This window comes from Panicum virgatum, chromosome 5N (genome assembly GCF_016808335.1).
Source record: "Panicum virgatum strain AP13 chromosome 5N, P.virgatum_v5, whole genome shotgun sequence".
Lineage (NCBI taxonomy): Eukaryota > Viridiplantae > Streptophyta > Magnoliopsida > Poales > Poaceae > Panicum > Panicum virgatum.
The window spans coordinates 26,167,485-26,185,979 of NC_053149.1; the positions used below are offsets into that span (position 1 = coordinate 26,167,485).

At 46.1% G+C, this 18,495-nt stretch overlaps 1 pseudogene; it reads right to left on the minus strand.

Annotated features, from left to right (window-relative positions):
- Positions 1–14,168: 14,168 nt before the first annotated feature.
- Positions 14,169–16,538, minus strand: LOC120673377 (annotated as a pseudogene).
- Positions 16,539–18,495: the final 1,957 nt, after the last annotated feature.

Below are 18,495 nucleotides of genomic sequence, written 5' to 3' on the forward strand. Positions count from 1 at the left end.
ATGCCAAGTTGCCACTGAATAGAAAGTTCTACTTTCTGCGCTGATGTGTATATTTATTTTTCCTACATGCAGACATATAATCATAAAGATTTTGGCAAACTTCGCTCCAAAAAAGCAGTTATGAACCTCCTGGATGAGTTATGGAGGTTGGAGCAAAATGAAAAGGTTAAAGTTCTACACAACTGTAGCCATATATTTTTACATTTGAACAATATGTTTGTATATATATATATTAACATTTCTCATTTTTAACCTTTTTACATTGATACTGATCAGTACATGCTTATTTGTCGGCTTTTTACAGAAGTCGGATGATCAGCATGAGAAAAGTTGTGGTATGGCATTAAAGTAGTATGTAACATTCATTCTTGGCTTCATACAGATATAACATGTTTCTAATATATATCTTAGCCCTTAACTAATCTATACGAGAATTGTTCTTCTCCCCACTTACACTGAGCATGGATGGAGCCCAATGAGTGCTATAACATTTTATAGCTTTAGTTTTTTTCTTGTATATACATTTTTGATAATGGGATCAACAAAGTCCTTCCTGGATAAAAAACACAAAACTGAAAAGTAATGTATATATATGAACAGATGAAAGGAGTTCTGACACAAAATTCCATGCTTAATATGTTCAGATGGGCAAGATGATAATGCCACTTTCAGAAAATATATGTATACTTAGATGATCTGAAATTTCATGTCATTATTATGTTAGAAAAATAATTTAAGTTACTATACTTCAAAAACATTTGAAGGTGCAAATCAGTCAGCCGAAGGAAATAGTGGTGCAAGTGCTGGTCAATCTGCTGAACGAAAAGATGCTGCAGGTGGGTGCTGCTTTCAGTTTAATCAATTTTTTCCTGGAGAAATGTCATTTACTAGTTAAATAAACGTGCAGGTATGAATCAATCCGCTGAAGGAAAGAGTGCTGTAGGTGCTAGTTATTCAGCCAAAGGAAAGAGTGCTACCTACTAGAATTTTCAAAATCATGTTTCCGCATGATTCGAGGGAAAGAGCCTTGCTAGACTGGTAAAAAATTCACAATCAAGTTGCACAGATTGTGATCTGGAGTAGTATTTGTTGCGACATATGTCAAATAAGTTTCCTTTCAGAGGATGGGAGCGTCAATAATTAAACTATGTTACAACTGTTATGTGCTCTCTGCCGAGGTAGCTTTAAGAATAAGTATGATTTATTATGCTCTGTGTATGGTATATAAATATACCAGTATCAATGTTGTTGTTCATAATGCACAATGGCAACTTTTTGAATGGTGATATCAAAGAAAAGGTTTCTTATATCTCGATTAATTACTGAACTTATTTGTGCTTCGTGCTTTTGTGTAAACTTATTTGTGTTTTGCTTTTGCGGTGCACTTGACAGTTACTGCAGCGGTCTGAATATGCACACTTTGGATGAAAGAAAACTATTTATATAGTATGGCTGCCATTTCCTTCTGATATACTGGAAGTCAAATTGTTTTCTTTTTTATATCTCTTGTACTCCTCAATTTTTTCGAAAAGGGAATTTTTTTTCTTAAACTCAATTATAGTTACATCCAAATTATATGGCACTACTTGAAAATATATCGAAGCCTCTACAAAAAAGACACACAATCTTAAAATGGGAGAAAGCAAGTACACTAATGACTATCAATCCGTAGACTACACCCTCCACCCATATGCCTGGGTAAAAAAAAATCCTCAACCATTTGTGTTAATCGCCTTTTGGAGGATAGCCCATATGCGAAGCCAATGCGAAGTTGTGAAAGATAACCTGCAAAAAAGATGTTTGTTTATACTAAAAAGTTAGACTATTTTTCCTCCACAGAGACCAACATGTCGCTGTTGATTCATGTAACACTAGATATTTAAAAATGGCGCTAATCCCCCTCTGCCAAATCCCAAGCATGTGTGGCATACTTTGTGGCTGTGGAAGCCCAAAAGTAGCATGCATACTTGCCCATACCATAGGAGCTAGACGCCACTCATAAATGTTGAATAGTCTCATATCCTTATAGCAAAATCAACACTGTTCACTACCATGTTAGTTCCGCTTAATTACATTGTCTTTCACTAAGATTACCCCTCTCCGAAGGTACCAAATAAATATTTTTACTTTTAGTGGGGCCTTTATTATCCAAAGTTGTTTGTTAATCTTTGGTTCACATTATGGATTAGAGCTAGGTCGTTCTATTTCACCGAGAATCCATTCACGAGTTCCAAGTATTTTATATAGGATTCACTAGTAGAAAACAAGCCAAAGATCCACTCTAAAAGTACCGGTATAAAAATGAACCGGTACCTATGCTAGCATAGGTACCGGTTCATCTTCATACCAGTACTTTTGGGGTTGATGGAATCTATGAATGAGTCTTAGGTACCGGTTGGTAACACCAACCGGTACCTAAGGCTCACCACAGGTACCGGGTGGTAACTTTTACATTAGTACCGGGTGGTACCATCAACCGGTACCTATGGATGAGCCTTAGGTACCGGTTAGTAACACCAACCGGTACCTTAAGAGCCTTAGGTAGCGGTTGGTGTTACCAACCGGTACCTAAGGCTCATCAAAGGGTTACTTCAAAAGGAAAATATCTCTCTTCTCATCACAAGTGATGTGTAGGTGAGATGGTAAGAAATGTGCACGTGATGCAAGAAGTCACAAGTTCGAATCCCAGCCACCACCGCATGCATATTTTTGACAAAAATGAATGCCATTGGTACCAGTTGTGTTACCCGGTGCTAAAGCCAAGAGCCTTTGGTCTCGGTTGCGGGGTACCGGTTGGAAAAACCGGTACCTAAGGCCCTATTCAACCGGTGCCTAAGGGCCTTTTTCCAGTAGTGATTCTTGTGTCCCAAATGATGTTCAGGAATTTTCATTTTGGATTTTTTAGATATATTCATCATGGTCTAAAAGATGCGTCTAGACTTTTCTAGATTTATTTTAAAGCCTGAAAATATATTCTGGATGAATGAAATCCTTTCTTTATTAATCCGGGACTGGTTTCAACTCATTTTGCTCCCATCAAATTCCCTGTTATCTAACCTTTCCCCCCGACCAAGTCATGCCTGAAACAGAGTTATAGCATGTAGCACGCCGCGCTGATTAACCCGGTTATGCGCTTGTATCACCAGAAATATGGCATCGGCTTCACTTTATGACCTTCTTCGTTGTTATATATACGCGCAACTCTAAGATCCCTTTCATGTTTAATCAGTAGTCCAGCCTACTTTGGCATGACAAACTGACGTGTATCATTGAAACTGCTATGCGTGCATGCCGGCTGGTGAACTTGTGCAAGGCCCTAAATTAAACTAAGAAATAAAGTCAACCACAGTGATGTATGTGCAAGGCCCTAAACTAAGAACTTGTGCAAAAATGATGCGGCAGCATGCGGGCTGCCGCGTCACCCCGCAAAAGCAATTGCGGCTTGTGCGGACACGGGGTGGGCAGCCGCTACCCGCCCCGCTTGCAACCCTAGTTATGCGGGCTTTTTAGTTTTGTCTTTTGTTTCCCATACTCCGGCCTGATGAGATACACGATGCTGGCTGCTGAGCAATCGTCACAGGGTTTACAAGAGACAAGCCTTTTAATTTCCATCCGAGAGCCTAGTGCCTGAAAATCAACCATATGTAAGAATTCTTGACACTGAACAAATACCGGTTTCCCTCTGGTGTTAAATTAGTCCAATCAAAGCTTATTGACGTGCTGAACAAAATAAAAACTGCTCGGAATGGAGTATGACAATTCGCACGTGTCCTGTTTTCGTCTTGAGGCGATTGTTTCTTTTTCTCTAGGCTAATCAATTAGACCACGTTTCATCTCCCCAGTGGCAACCAGGAGCATTCCTAGGCCAGGCGGTCGCCATCAAAATTCAATGCCAACCTTGGCTGGCAAGTAGTTGGTGCCTGGTCTAGTATTGACTGCCAAAGCATCTTCCGATCCTTCCCTTGTGCTGAGCCCGTGTCCTAAACCTGCTGGCGACGCATGTACCTAGCGAGTAAACATATCTGTGCATAATGTACAGATCATGATCGCTGACCAGGCTTTCTGTAGTCTAAAGACAGTGACCTCCAGGCTCGACACACTAACTTCATTTTTGTGGTTTCTACCTTGGTCAGCAAGGAAGCTGTGACAGTGTGCAATCCACGGTTACAGTTGCTATATAAAGTCTGGAAACGGAACAGCCAGAACAACTTAGTCAATCATAAGCACAAAGAACTCAGAGCAACGCAGACGAACTCCTTATTAGTCGACTACGATATAGCAGGGTTGCTGATCATAAGCTGATGGGGAAGAAGAAGAAGACCAAGTCCACTTCTGGTATATGGTAGGCCGTGGCGTCGTGGTTCGTCTGCTTCGGCTCGGCTAATAAGGCGGCCGACTCTGGGAGCCCTGGGTATGACCCGGCGGCCGAAATGGTAGCAGCTGCTAAGCATTTCTCCAGTGCGCACAATGTGAAATTTGGTTGACCAGTGTGGCTCGGTGAAAATTTGTACATAGTATGGTTATAGATTGGTTCTAGCGGTGTCAATTGGTGACCTTTAGGTACATCTCTAACTTTTTTTAGTTTAAAATTTTGTACTACTATAAAGGTAAAGGGTTTGATCAAAAAATTATAAAGAATGTAGATCACTAGGTCTATCGGCCTTCAGGATCCTGCAAGAAAGTATTATTAGACAATAGCCAATAGGTTGTTAATCAACGTTTGATGGACTCTTTTTGACGTCAACAGTATCAAAGGTAAAATAGAAAATATTTATTGGTTTGATGGACTCTTTTTCTGAAAGAAATGAACACCAACCCAAAAAAAACTTTCTCAAGTTTATGATAAATTTCTTTATGCGAGGTTCAGCTGGGAATCATACAAGAGCAGGTAACTACGGGCTGATCACAAAATTTTATTTTCATGATAGTGCATAATGCATCTTGGAAGATATTTAAGACCTGGCTACTTGATATTATTAAGGTAATTATTATACAAATAACTTTTACACGGTGGTCTCTAGGCCGCGTCGTGTAATCACATTGGTGGTATGTATCCTGGGAAGTTAGAGTAAACTGTTGGGAAAGTGACTAATGGAGTTATAGGATGAAAAGGTTTGGTTGGCCGCCACGAAACACTACTACTTCAGTTCAAAATTTTACCGCCCCTATTTATTTAGTCAAACATCTCTTTTTTATATTCTCTCATTTTCCTCGCAACTTTTTTCTCTCTATCTTCTCTAGGGCGCCCTTTAGTACCGGGCATTGCCATCAGTACTAAATGTACCTAGCGGGAAACCGGTACTAATCTGCGGTTCCCGTCCAGTACTAATATTCAATTCTCTAGCTGTGGGCTCTCTTTGCTCCCCTCAGATCCGAGCTGGCCTCAGGTCACTCTCTTTCTCCTTCCCATCAGATCCAAACTGAGCTTAGAGGGGAGCAATGGTGCTATTTCATGGTGAATAACGCGATATCAACAGTCGACAGCTGTTGCGGCTCCACTACAAGAAATCTGTTGATCCATGACGACTAAATTTCGTCACAGATCACTAAAAGAACGTCATGAAACAGTATCTATGACAATCTCAAATTTTGTCATGTATTGAACATCACAGATTACACCACGTGACGTTTTGAAACCGTCATAAAATGTCCCCGGGCCCCCGAAGCCCAACCCAAACCAATTTTTTATGACGATAATAAACGTCACGGATTCAATTGCCAGATCACACATTATCCACACAGGCGATGACATGGCTACTTAGTGGCACTGATGTGGCAGATAAAGTGATGCTGACATGGCCGATGACATGACGCTGCTGATGTGGTCAATGACATCAGATGACATCACGTAGCTCATTTGTGGATGTGCCAATTCAGACTAGACTACTAAAATGGACCAAACATTTCTCAGCCCACCATTTATTACTAGTTATACACAGCCCATATAAAGTTCAGCCCACCACTTGACCATAAATGAAAACAACAATTCCAGCCCAGAAATCATAGTATATATTTAGAGACAATATCTCAAGTTACATCATGTCAAAAATATATATCTCAGGTTAAAAATTAAGAAGCACATTGAATAGCTAGGTATCACACTCAATGTTTTCATCTTTGCATCCACTAGACCTTCTCATGCATAATCTGCAACCAAAATAAAAATATGCATCAGCACAGATATATTCTCGTTCGTAATCTGCAACCAAACTAACAATATACACCAGCACAAATATATATAGTACTCTAGGCAGTCCTGTCTCTAACGAAAATAAGAGCATGAAAATGTTGTTACCAACCACCAAGAATTACTAACCAGACACCTAAAGCCTGCTTTGGTAATAAGAATCAGCTGCTGATCATGAGGCAAATAAACCTGACCCTGAAATTCACAAGTCCAAGGGTGAGAAGAGAACTGGACACAGCCAAATGAGTTTTGATATAAGAATGCAAAGTTCATGATGCAACAAAACATGGTCAAGGCCACGTAACAGACATGGTAACATCTATGTAGCAATGCAATTAATATATCATTAGTAGCTCATTCTGCATATAGCAATATAGACCTGCAGGTGAACAGTGGTACCACAACTTGCACATTTAAGATTGCACTCTATTAACCTAGTATCATTCTTACCCGCAAAAAAAAAAACTAGTATCATTCTTAAACAGTAACAATCAGGGAACAAATTTGAGATGAACTTTACCTGACCCTAGGTCTTAACGACCAAATGCCCTTGCCACACCAGAAAATTAATTTGGACAAGATACATGAGACAATACAAGATACAAGATACTTGTGGATAAATAAAGTAACACCAGTGATCGCAACAAATCAAGGTGACAAGGTGTAGCTTAAGGGGTAAGGTCTGCGGGTCTTAGGTTGGAGATCAGGGTTCAATACTTCGATCTCCTTTCACCTCATATTTCTTTTTATTTTTCCAAATTAAGGCAAAAATATTACTATATAAACCACTATACCAAAGACGCTGGTTCGAATGCGTAATGGTATGGTGCGGCAGTTTGGTCTTAGAGACCATAGTTTGAATGCTCCATACCCTCTTTTTTCCAATTTTTTTATCCTTTTTTTTGTGAGGGGCTATTTGGTTTTTATCTTTTTTTGTCAGGGGCTATTTGTTTTTTTTATCGCCAATTTTTCTCCCAATCAGAGATTCACATGCATACTATGGGAGGCTGCGGGAGGATTTTTTTTCTTCCATCACACGCACACAATACAAATACAATTTATTTTTTTCTTATTTCCTACCTTGCACAACACCCATGTTTTTTAAGAAAAAGAAGTAATACATCTTATTTTCTTTAAAGTAAGGGATGTATTTTGTCAAATTTGTGGTTGAGTATAGCATCAAATTCGTGACGATTTTAATATTCAAACCATGATGGTTATCATTGGTTCGTCATAGAATCCAGCCCCCAATTGGAGCCCAAATGGGCCATTTGCAAATCTGTGACAAATATTCTTGAATCGTCATAGATGTTGACAGTCTATGAAGTTTTATATATAAATGTCACGCAAAATTTGTCATGGATTAAGAGATTTCTTGTAGTGCTCCAGCAAGCTGACGTTGTCGTTCTAGGTAGCGGAGCAGTGGGTTCAAGTGCATGGTCGGCTTAGAGCCCATGCGGCGGAGGTGACCGCCGGGGGCTCACGGGGGGTGGGGGGGGTGGGGAGGGGGAGCGACATCTAATATGTACAGGTTGGCCTGCTGCCAGCAGAAGACTAGACCTGAACAAATGTATTGTCTATTGTGCTTGCACTTTCCGGTCCCTTTCTGAATTTGTATAGCACGTGAATATCGCCCATTGTTGTCCATTTTCTCGAGATTTAATCGCCAAGATCTGTAGAGGCTGCAGTGCTGCATGACCTGTAGTGACTTTGGCGATCATTGCTCTGTTCGCAAGTGCTCAAGGGAAATTTGCAGTTGAACATAGCGCATTATCATTTGAAGCAAAAAAAATCAAACATTTTAATTGGAGCTGGAGCAAGTTAAAGAAACGTACTTGTATTCTGAGTAAAGAACAAACATTTTAAAGTAATGTGGAGTGTCAAAATCCGAGAGAAATTTAGTAAGATGAGTAATAGCCAGCTATTACTAGCACATCTAAAAAATAATTCAGTTTATTGTTTCTTACAGCACCTCCTGCAGCAGATCCTCATTTCGACATTCTTTTGGAAATAGAATAGAGTAATTTAATTTGTTGCTTCGCAGAGCCAAAGCCCACCCGTACCAGCCCGCGGGATTGAACCAGGCCCAATCCGATCTTGGTCCTTCTGGATTGGGCCGAAATGCTGAGGTGCAATGGAAAAGAAGAGTAGCATATATAAATCATTAAGCACCCCCTAAGAAAAAGAACAAGTAGCATAAGCTGCAGGTTTTCCAGCATTTTCAGCAACAATTGTGTCTCCAGCACGCTAAGTATCAATTATTATCTTGCTTTATGTACGTGTCTACTTCCTCTTTTCTCCTTTCCTATGTTTGAGATGGCACTTTTGGGCAGAAGTGGATGCAAAAAGCTATATATGCTCCACATCTTGGAGATGGCACTTTGTGCAGCCAGTAGGGACCAGGGATGATACGCGACATTGAGGATTAGCGTACGCGCAAAAGATGCCAAAAGAACCGCACCGGTATCTTACGAACATGACAGCAACACGGCTCGAGCACGTGGTGATCTGGCTGTGAGCGAGTGCTGTGGCAGCTCTGTTAGCTAGTCTCTTTCTTCTTCCAAGAAACCCCCAGGAAAGGTCACCTTCTCGGGTTAACGCAATAACGCCTGCAAAGGTGCGCCTGAGCTGTGCAATCTGCATACAGCAGGTAACCAACGGGACAAAGATTATTGTTCATGGTGACGGTGCCGTGGAAGCTATGTTCTCTCATGCTTTGCCAGTGCTGGCCTTTTCTTGCTGTCATTATTTTCTTTCCCAAAAACTGTGACATTTTCTGTTTTGGTACTCTTATTCCTTTGGAATTAAGGGAACGGACAAACATCGCTCGCTCCATCCGTTATGAAGACTTACCAATTGTGCGTAGGGTTTCAATTGCATGTCTACTCCAATAATTCTGTTCTTTCTTATTCATTTATTTTGTGAATATCATGTTCCAAAGGGATCCTGAATGCAATGGTGATTTGGGTTTTGGGGGCTTACTGCCAAGTTGTAGAGAAAGCTTAGGAAAGGCTTGCTGGCCAGCAGTGGAGGTGGTGGGATCTGTGTTATAGGACGGTTGGTGGCTGTGGGCCTGGTTTGACCGAACCCTTGGATCCACTTACTTGACTGCTGCAAAGTGGGAATTTCCTCCTAAGGTCGGTAGAAGTCTGTCCAAGGCGGTTGCTGGCCGTGGAGGTCAAGTTGGGTTCGGCCGAACTTGACCCAGCCCATTGGAGTCATCTGATGCGCCACCTTTGCTGGCTTGTGAGTGATACTTCCTCAATTGTGTATGGAGGTCAACTTGGTCATTTTGGTTAATTACTTGGTTGATCCATGGATCCAAGGCTTGTTCATGGGAGCCCCCGGATGAAACCGACGTCAAAGAAACATATAGAGTTTGTTTCAAGTGTATTACAACGTTAGAGCGGAGGCTATGTGAGGCCACGAGTGTTGTGGGTGGGTGGGGGGGTGGGGGCGGTGGGGAAGCGTCCAATTGGATGTTGTGTGGCCCGGCGTCCGTGTTATGAGCCGTCCAGGTGCAGCGATGAATGCAAAGATTTGACGACGCGTGGCAGAGAGAGAGAGAGGGAGAGTGCAGTGATGAGTGCAAAAGCCTAGAGAGAGTAAAGTGCTTCATGGTCTGTTATGCACAGAAAACAATACAAGTACAGGACGTCTTGGGACGTGTAAAAGTTGAGAAGAGCTATTATGAGCATTGCTTTAGTCACTGTAGACTACACTAAAGATATGTTTTGTTCCCAAACCATCGGTGTGTGCTCACCGGCAAGCATGTGTGAGCAACTGTATTTATTTAAAATATGTAGATATTTTTTTGAACTTAAAAATATCTAGATTGACACACCTTATTTCTAAACAACAAAGTCGATTTCAAAAATGCTGAATAAATACATGTGCATATCAAAGTTAATTCCAAAAACGCTGAATAAATGCATGTACATATTTTTGTATACATTACAAAGTAATGTATGTTAGGTGCACTAATTTTGGGTGTGATCAAAAGAATGTGAGAATGTTCTTCACTGCATCATGATGCACCTATTTTCATGCAAAGAACAAATCAAATACTGCTGCATGGTGTTGATGTAGAGGAAAAGTAACATATCCCGATGCGCATTTTATAAGCACATGAAAATGTAAAACATATGTGCATGATAATTGATAGATGCATTTATTTTTTTGCACAGAAATCATAAAAAATACCATAACAAATGCACACTCTTTTTTGCACATATAAATCATTCTATTGATGTGCATTTCTTATGCATAATAAACACAAAAATATTTGCATGATAAATGCATATATTTGTTTTGCATAACCAAATTGAAATATTGACAAAATATATGCACTTCTTTTGTTAACTGATAAATTAAAGCAATACCCATATTGTTTTGCATGGATGAACAGTAAAAAACTGCTTAAAGTATGACAGATGCACTCATCAATTGTATGATATTTATATCCCTTTGCATGTAGTATTGTGCATGATGTTGCAATTCTTTTACACATATTTTTTTACACTCATCAATTGTTGAAATAATATTTCATCAAACTTCTCGCTGCTCAAGAGAAAAAGACTAAAATGTAATACGTTTATTTAAAAGGACAAATAATTAATATTACAAAATAAACACTAACACTGATGTGTTACTCATGTCACAGATATTTAATGTCGACCAAAATAAAAATTATCTTATGATGCACATACTTTTGTGCATGCACATATACAACTGTTTATGCTTAATTTTTTTAGTGGAGCAAATACACATCAAAATGATATATCATCAAACTTCTTGTTGCTCAAGAGGAAAAGACTAAAATTCATATGCTTATTTAAAAGAATAAATCATTAATATTACCAAATAAACACTAACCCTGCCGTGTTATTCATGTCACAGATATTTAGCATGAATAATGATCAAAATACAAATTATGTTATGACGCACAAACTTTTGTGCGTGACAGAAAAATCTTATTAATTATTTGCATGTGAGGGTGCGCACATATTGTTATTATCCATGTGAAAAGTTCTTATTCATGTTGCAGCAGCACACATCATTTACGAATGATTTTATAAATATACGGGTGCGCACATATGTGTATCTTTATTTATGAATGATTTTTATAAATATATAAAAGTGGAGAGTGGGGGATGATAGAAGACAGTCAATGGAAGATGAAGAGACGCTTGTAGAAATAAATTCGCTCTTCTCATCCGGTCATCCCACCATCCCTCTCCATTTTGACACGCATCGCACATCCCACCATTCCTCTCCCTTCTGACACCTGCATGCATGTTGTAGGCTTGTCAGCTTATTTTTGTCTGATCCATTCGGCAGCCATCCAACGGCGGCTGAGACCGGTGCTGGGGCACACCAGCTCCACGATAAGACTGACTCCAACAAGAGAAAGCCTTTTGACACGCATCACACATCCCACCATTCCTCTCCCTTCTGACACCTGCATGCATGTTGTAGGATTGTCAGCTTATTTTTATCTGATCCGTTCGGCAGCCATCCAATGGCGGCTGAGAGCGGTGCCGGGGCACACCAGCTCCACGATAAGACTGACTCCAAAAAGAGAAAGGAAAATAAGAGAGGCATTCGGGAGTTTGCGTAGCCCACAGTGTTTGCCTCACGCACGCAAAAAATCGAGTCTCCAACAGCGCGGACGCAAAAAATCAGCCCCCTCCCATAGCTACCGCCGGCGGCGCCCCCTCCCCTCCCTCCCGCCAGTGGCCGCGGGCCGCGGCCACACGGCCGAGGCGGAGGCAGCGGCGCCACCCCCTCCCCTCCTCCCGGCACCAGTGCGCCACCCCTCCACTCTTCTCGCCTCCAGCGCACCACCCCTTCCCTCCCCTCTAGCTACTGCCGGCGCCGCCCCCTTCCCTCCTCTTCAGCTACCGCCGGCGGCGCCCCCTCCCCTCCCTCCCGCCAGTGGCCGCGGGCCGCGGCCGCACGGCCGACGCGGAGGCGACGGCGGTGCCCCCTCCCGGCCGGGATCGAAGCTCACGTGCTCGCGCGGGCCGCCACAAGAAGCTCCGTGACGGTCGATTCAAGCTCCGCCGGGGCCGATTCGAGCTTCGCAGGGAGCGCCGCCGCCATTCCGCCCCACCACGCTCCGGCCCGCCGCCGGCTGCGGCCTGCCGCGCGGGGATGAGGTCACTCGCGCTCACTCGCGCTGCCAGCCCCACCGCTCGCCTCCGGATTTGCGTAGGAGGAGAGAGGGAATCCATTTTTAGCTCACCTCTCTCCTCACGATGCAAACTGCATGCTGCGATGCCTCATCTGTTGGAGATGGATTTGTTGCGGCACAGTGTCCGCCGAGATGCAAAAATGGTTTTGCATTCCTTTGTTAGAGCCAGTATAAATTAGGGGGGTGGGGGGCATCTTGCCCTCATGAGGTTTTAAAATAACGTTAGGTTCTATAGGATGACAATGGGGTTGCTGGAATCAGGGAATTCTATTTTTTTTTCTGCGAGTGTACAGGTTTCTAATGTTGCAGCATGTGATTTGGATATTGACGAGTTTTGGTTGTGATTTATCTTTCCCCTATGTTGCTACGGTTGTTGGGAAATGTTATGACAGTTGATATGTGATGTGGTAATATTATTTTCTAATGTCGTAATAAGTTATTGGTGAGATTACCTTTCTTTCCCCAGTGTTGTGGTATGTTTATTGGATGTTTCACTACTTGAAACCGTTTTTCCCTATGTGTGCCCAATTTCCCTGAGTGTTTTTCAAGAAACCCACAAGAAAATTCGATTTTCCTTGTTGCTTGCCGAAACACTTCACAGGGGAATAACCGAACACACTGGTAAATTCACTCTTGCCTGTAAGTTGTTTAAAACCTCTCTGGGAAAATTATGAACACACAGGAAAATTAAGATTTTCTTTGTCGGTTGGGTAAACACTCACAAGGAAATTCATAACACACACAGAAATTCATAATTTCTTTGTCGGTACTCGAATACTCACAAGAAAATATCAGACATACACAGAAAAAATAGATTACTAGATGGATTCAAATGAATAACACATGTATAGTTGGTCTTCCTTCTTTTAATTCTGGATTAAAACTGGTTTTGGTATTTCTCCCTCATATCAACTCCCAATTCGATGATTCTTTTTTCTGAATTTTTCTAAAATCATGGTAGAAAAATATTAATTACTACTTTTTGAATATTTTCATATGGCTTTTTTTCTTCCACCGAAATTGAAAGTAGGAAAATATGTTTTTTCACAAAAATTGGTAATGTAAATTCATATTTTCTAATGTTATGCTGAAAATAAGGTTGTGTCCAAATTTGAGGTGCATACGAGTTCGAAAATATAGTGGTACAACTTTACTAAAACTATTTAAATTTTTTATGGCAAGATTATGAACCAAAAATATGTTATCATGTTATTTTTTAAAATCTTTTAACCAAATTTAGATAATATTGCAATTATTATGTGGTAATTTGGAGAAAGAACTTTGAATTTTTCCAGTACTGTAAATTGTTTTTCAAGGAAATTAGTTTTCAGCTTTCCTGTCGGTAAATTAGATTACCCTGTCGGTGATATCACCCTCAAGGAAATTCCAGTTTCCTGTAGTGTTTCAACCGGTGATATGCGATGTTGTAGGTACTTGTTCACTGTAAATATTGTAGAAGACCAATCAATCGTTGTAGTAGTACTGTATATATATCTTTAACTAAAATGTTGCACGAAACATCCATCTATGTTGTGGTGGGTTTTTTTCCGTGTGCTAGAAGAGCATTTTGTTCTTTGAATGTTGCATGTAACATGGAAATATGTGCCTGTAGAAATTTTGATAGTCAATAGTCATCAACGGTCCAACGCTAGTACCCGGAATCAGACTCAGACGTCCGGACGCTAGCATCTATGATTTTTCAACCGACTTATATCAACAGCATAGTAACTCAGCATAAAATTAATTATGGTAACATCCAATTTTTTCCAGATCAACGAAGTGGAAATAAACTAATAAACTAAAAGAAAAAATAGATAGAGACCTGTATCTACAATTTGACGTACCGGCCCAAATTAAACCACATACATACAAGGAAGAGAATGGAAACTGATGATTAGACTGAGATACCAGTGCTCTCTGGCCGCTTAACAATGCCGGCGTGACCAAGCAATGCCCAAAGCACGGTTATGAACTCGCCACCGCTGCGGAGCGACTTGGCTTGTGCCGTCGCGTTCTCTGACGGCGCAAGGTAGCGGATGAGCTCCGCCCAGAATTCGGCAAGCACCTTCCACGTCAGCTCCTCGTCGGCGAGCTCCTCCACAAGCTGCCGCCCGAGCTTGGACGCCTTCTTGAGCATGGCGTTCATGCTCCCGGCGAGGCACGTCGCCGCGCGCTCGTACCGCACCACCGGCCCGGCGCAGCGCGCGAGCACCCGCGTCACCTCCTCGACCACGCCCTCGTAGAGCTCCTCCGTCCATACGCGGTGGTCCGGCAGGAGACCCGGCTTCAGCGCCACCAGGTAGGCGCAGTAACGTGATAGCCGCGTCGCAATGACCACCCGTTCGCTCTCCTCATCGCCGTCATTGTCACCGTCGACTCTGCCATGCGCACCCTGGGAGCGCTTCAGCTCGGCGAGCCTGGTAGCGTCGCTAGAGGATCTGCTCGGATAGGCTGCCCAGCACCAGCTCCGCATTGTCGTCGCCGGTGGCGCTAATGCGGCAAGCCCAGATGAGCTTGTCGGCGACGCCGTTGCGTTGCAAGGACAGCTCGCCATTCACGAGCCTGCCCTGGTTTGTTCTTAGCGTCTCCACGATGGCAGACTTCACCGCCGCCAGCACGACGACGGTTTCCTTGGCGATCCGGTCGACCTGCCGGGAGACGCAGCCGCAGTAGCAGAACCGGAGCTGCAGGATGGACATTTGGCAGAAGCGGTCATCCCATTGTTGCATGGCCCGGAGGCGGAGCACGCGGCCGAGCTTCCGACGCGCCCACGGCGACTTGCGCCATGACGGGCGTCGAGCGTACTCACAGATGGTGGACACCTTGATCCAGTCGGAGCAGAAGTAGCTGGCGATCTCCCACCCCTCGGTGAACACGATGACGGCGATGAAGGAGACGGAGACGAGGACGTCGAGGCCGACGATGACGTGGAACACGGTGTCGTGGTCTTGCAGGTAGTCCATGGCGAGCGTCGTGCCGCGGTTCGTCATGTCGTGCACGATGGCGCCACCGGCGGCGAGGCAGCTGATCCACGTGGCCAGCACAAGGATCGCGTTGAGCGCCGGGAAGCACCAGCCGCTCGCGTAGAAGACGGAGAGCTTGGAGTAGAGGAAGTCGGCGAGGAAGGACAGCTCGGTCTCGACCACCTGGAACACCCGCTCGGGGCTCCCACTAAGGAGCCCGTCCTGCACGAACGCCATGGCACGGTGACAGCCGGCCTCAGCGAGTGGGCACCCGATGAACCGCCGGAGCTGCAGCTTGAACAGGGCGAAAGAGAGGCAGAGATCCTTGAGGTGCGGGAAAGAGGCGAGGAGCAGGTCGCCGGATGAGGAAAGCCGCCATATCATGTCCACGGTGACGAGATGCCCATGCCCATGCCCGCCGTCAATGGACGAGGACGGCGGAGATGCCCGGTCAATGCGGTACCCTTGCGGTCTCGCCTCAATGTGGAGTTTGTCCTCACCCATCACAAAGTAAGGAGGCACCTTAACCTCGTCGCCGCCGCCTTCGCCTGCTTGAGCTTGCCCGTGGATTTGCTTCATATAGTCGGCGACGAGGTATGCGTTGAGGCCGACGGCGAAGGAGTTCTTGGCGAGCTCGGCAGCGACGAGCCTGTGGATGAGCTTGAGGAGGCTGAGCACCCACAGCCAAAGGAGGACGCCGGTGAGCTGCGGGCTCCCGGCGGTGCCGCCACTGCTGATGATAAGGAACGCCACCCACCCCATCCTTGCAAGCTGCTCGACCGACGGCCGGAACTTGCTCCCGGTGGAGCCACCGCTGCCGATGGTCGAGGCGCAGGATCTGGAGGAAGACGGTCCAGAAGAGGAGGAGCGGCACGCGCGCGGCGTCCCACTTCGCCGCGGCGGAGACGGCGTAGGACACGAGAGGGAGGAAGAGGGTGGACCGGTGGAGGCGGCCCAGACGAAGAGGCGGAGTGCCGGGTGGCCGGAGCGGCGGCGGTAGGAGCTGAGCACGACGAGGATGGCGAGGAGGACAATGCTTACGATGGCCGCCACCTCCATGAGGAGCAGATTGACGAGGCTGGAGGCCATGGCTATGGATCCACCGTGTAGTGGTAGCAAATAGCAATCAATGAGCAAATGGAGAGAGTAGAGGTCCTCAATCTGCAAATTATGCTATGGGTGCGCCGTGCGCAAGATGATGGCTTTGTTTCCTCCATGTGACTTGTGATCTGTGCCTAAGTTGCATGATGGTCAGCTGGATCACTGGATCATGTCAGGAGAAGGTTGGAGTACAAGTCAAGCTAAAGAAACGATTCTCTACTGGCGGCTTCAAGAGTCTAATTAAGTCCGTTCAGAAGGAATGCCATCACTTCTGTAAATGAAACGGGGAATACATCCAGGTTGCATTGCATAGGCTGTTTACAACCGTACGTACAAGGTAATGGACGCCTTAATCAGAACCCCCTGTGGCCACGTCATGAATTGATATAGCCGGGAAAAGCTCAAAAGCTGCCGGGAAAAGCTCAAAAGCTTCAAAGGCATTGCTTTACTTTAAAAACATGGCGTACAACCCCCCCCTCGCGCCGTCGTTCTAGTCCACGCCGCCTCCTTCCCCCTCGCCGCCGCCCGAGCAGGTCACCGGAAGCTCGGCGGCCGGCGAGGAAGGCGACAGCAGGGCAAATCGGCCCGTGGGGGGCTTAGGCGCCGGGGCGGGACAGGGCTAGGGGCCTCGGCATGGTGGCGTGCTGGTGCATCATCGGCGCGGATCCGGCCCTTACGTCACCGGATCTGATGATCCTGGTCTTTTGCACGGCGGTTGGCGAGGCGGGTGAGTGGGGCGGCCTGTCGGCGCGCGGAGGCGGCATGCGAGGCTGGCGGCGGCAGCTTGGGGCACCAGTCCTGGCGGCCCGTCGCCTCACGGAGGGCGGGGTGCTCCTGGGGGCTTGCACAGTAGTACCCAGCAGCTGGTGCTGCTCTACGACGTACTATAGGCCCGCGAGGACGCCCGGCGTCGGTGGTGGCCGCTAGATGACCGGATCCGGACCCTCCGCGGCTGGATCTGGGGCGACGTTGGCAGCTTCGACGGTGTTGGCAACCTGCAGCGGCGTACGACGGGCCGGGGTAGCGGTGGGCGGCCATGGCGGCAGCCTGATGCGACGCGCCACGGAAGTGGCGGCCAGGCGGTCTGCAGTGGCGGACTGCGTGCCGAAGTACCTAGGCTCGTGCCTGCCTCTAGCGACGTCAGGCGATTCGTGGGGTGTCGGGCAATGCCACCTCGCGGTGCGAGCTGGCATGGGACGCCTTCATCGACACGTGTCAGGACGACAGTGGCCGGTGAGGGCCTCGAAGACTCGCATGCGGCAACGACAGCATGAAGGCAGTCTGCGCGAGGTGCGAGGAGGCACGTCTGTTGGTGGGGTGCTCCCGGGGGCTTGCACAGTAGTACCCAGCAGCTGGTGCTGCTCTACGGCGTACTATAGGCCCGCGAGGACGCCCGGCGTCGGTGGTGGCCGCTAGATGACCGGATCCGGACCCTCCGCGGCTGGATCTGGGGCGACGTTGGCAGCTTCGACGGTGTTGGCAACCTGCAGCGGCGTACGATGGGCCGGGGTAGCGGTGGGCGGCCATGGCGGCAGCCTGATGCGACGCGCCACGGAAGTGGCGGCCAGGCGGTCTGCAGTGGCGGACTACGTGCCGAAGTACCTAGGCTCGTGCCCGCCTCTAGCGACGTCAGGCGATTCGTGGGGTGTCGGGCATTGCCACCTCGCGGTGCGAGCTGGCATGGGACGCCTTCATCGACACGTGTCAGGACGACAGTGGCCGGCGAGGGCCTCGAAGACTCGCATGCTGCAACGACAGCATGAAGGTAGTCTGCACGAGGTGCGAGGAGGCACGTCTGTTGGCGCCGCCCCCGGAACGCCTTCCACGGTCGTGGTCCCGGGAGGGTCAGGTGGGGGTACGTGCTATGGTGCATATGGGATGCTCTGGGCCAAAGCCTTTGCCTATATTGCTGGCAGCGATGATGGCGGCGTCTTAGGGTGTCGTTTTCCCCGTTGGGGGCGTCATCTTGGATCTCCATCCCTGCGGCATGGGTTCTCTAGGTGAAAACCCTGTCCAGTTCTCTGGACGAGTGACCGCGGCGCCACTAG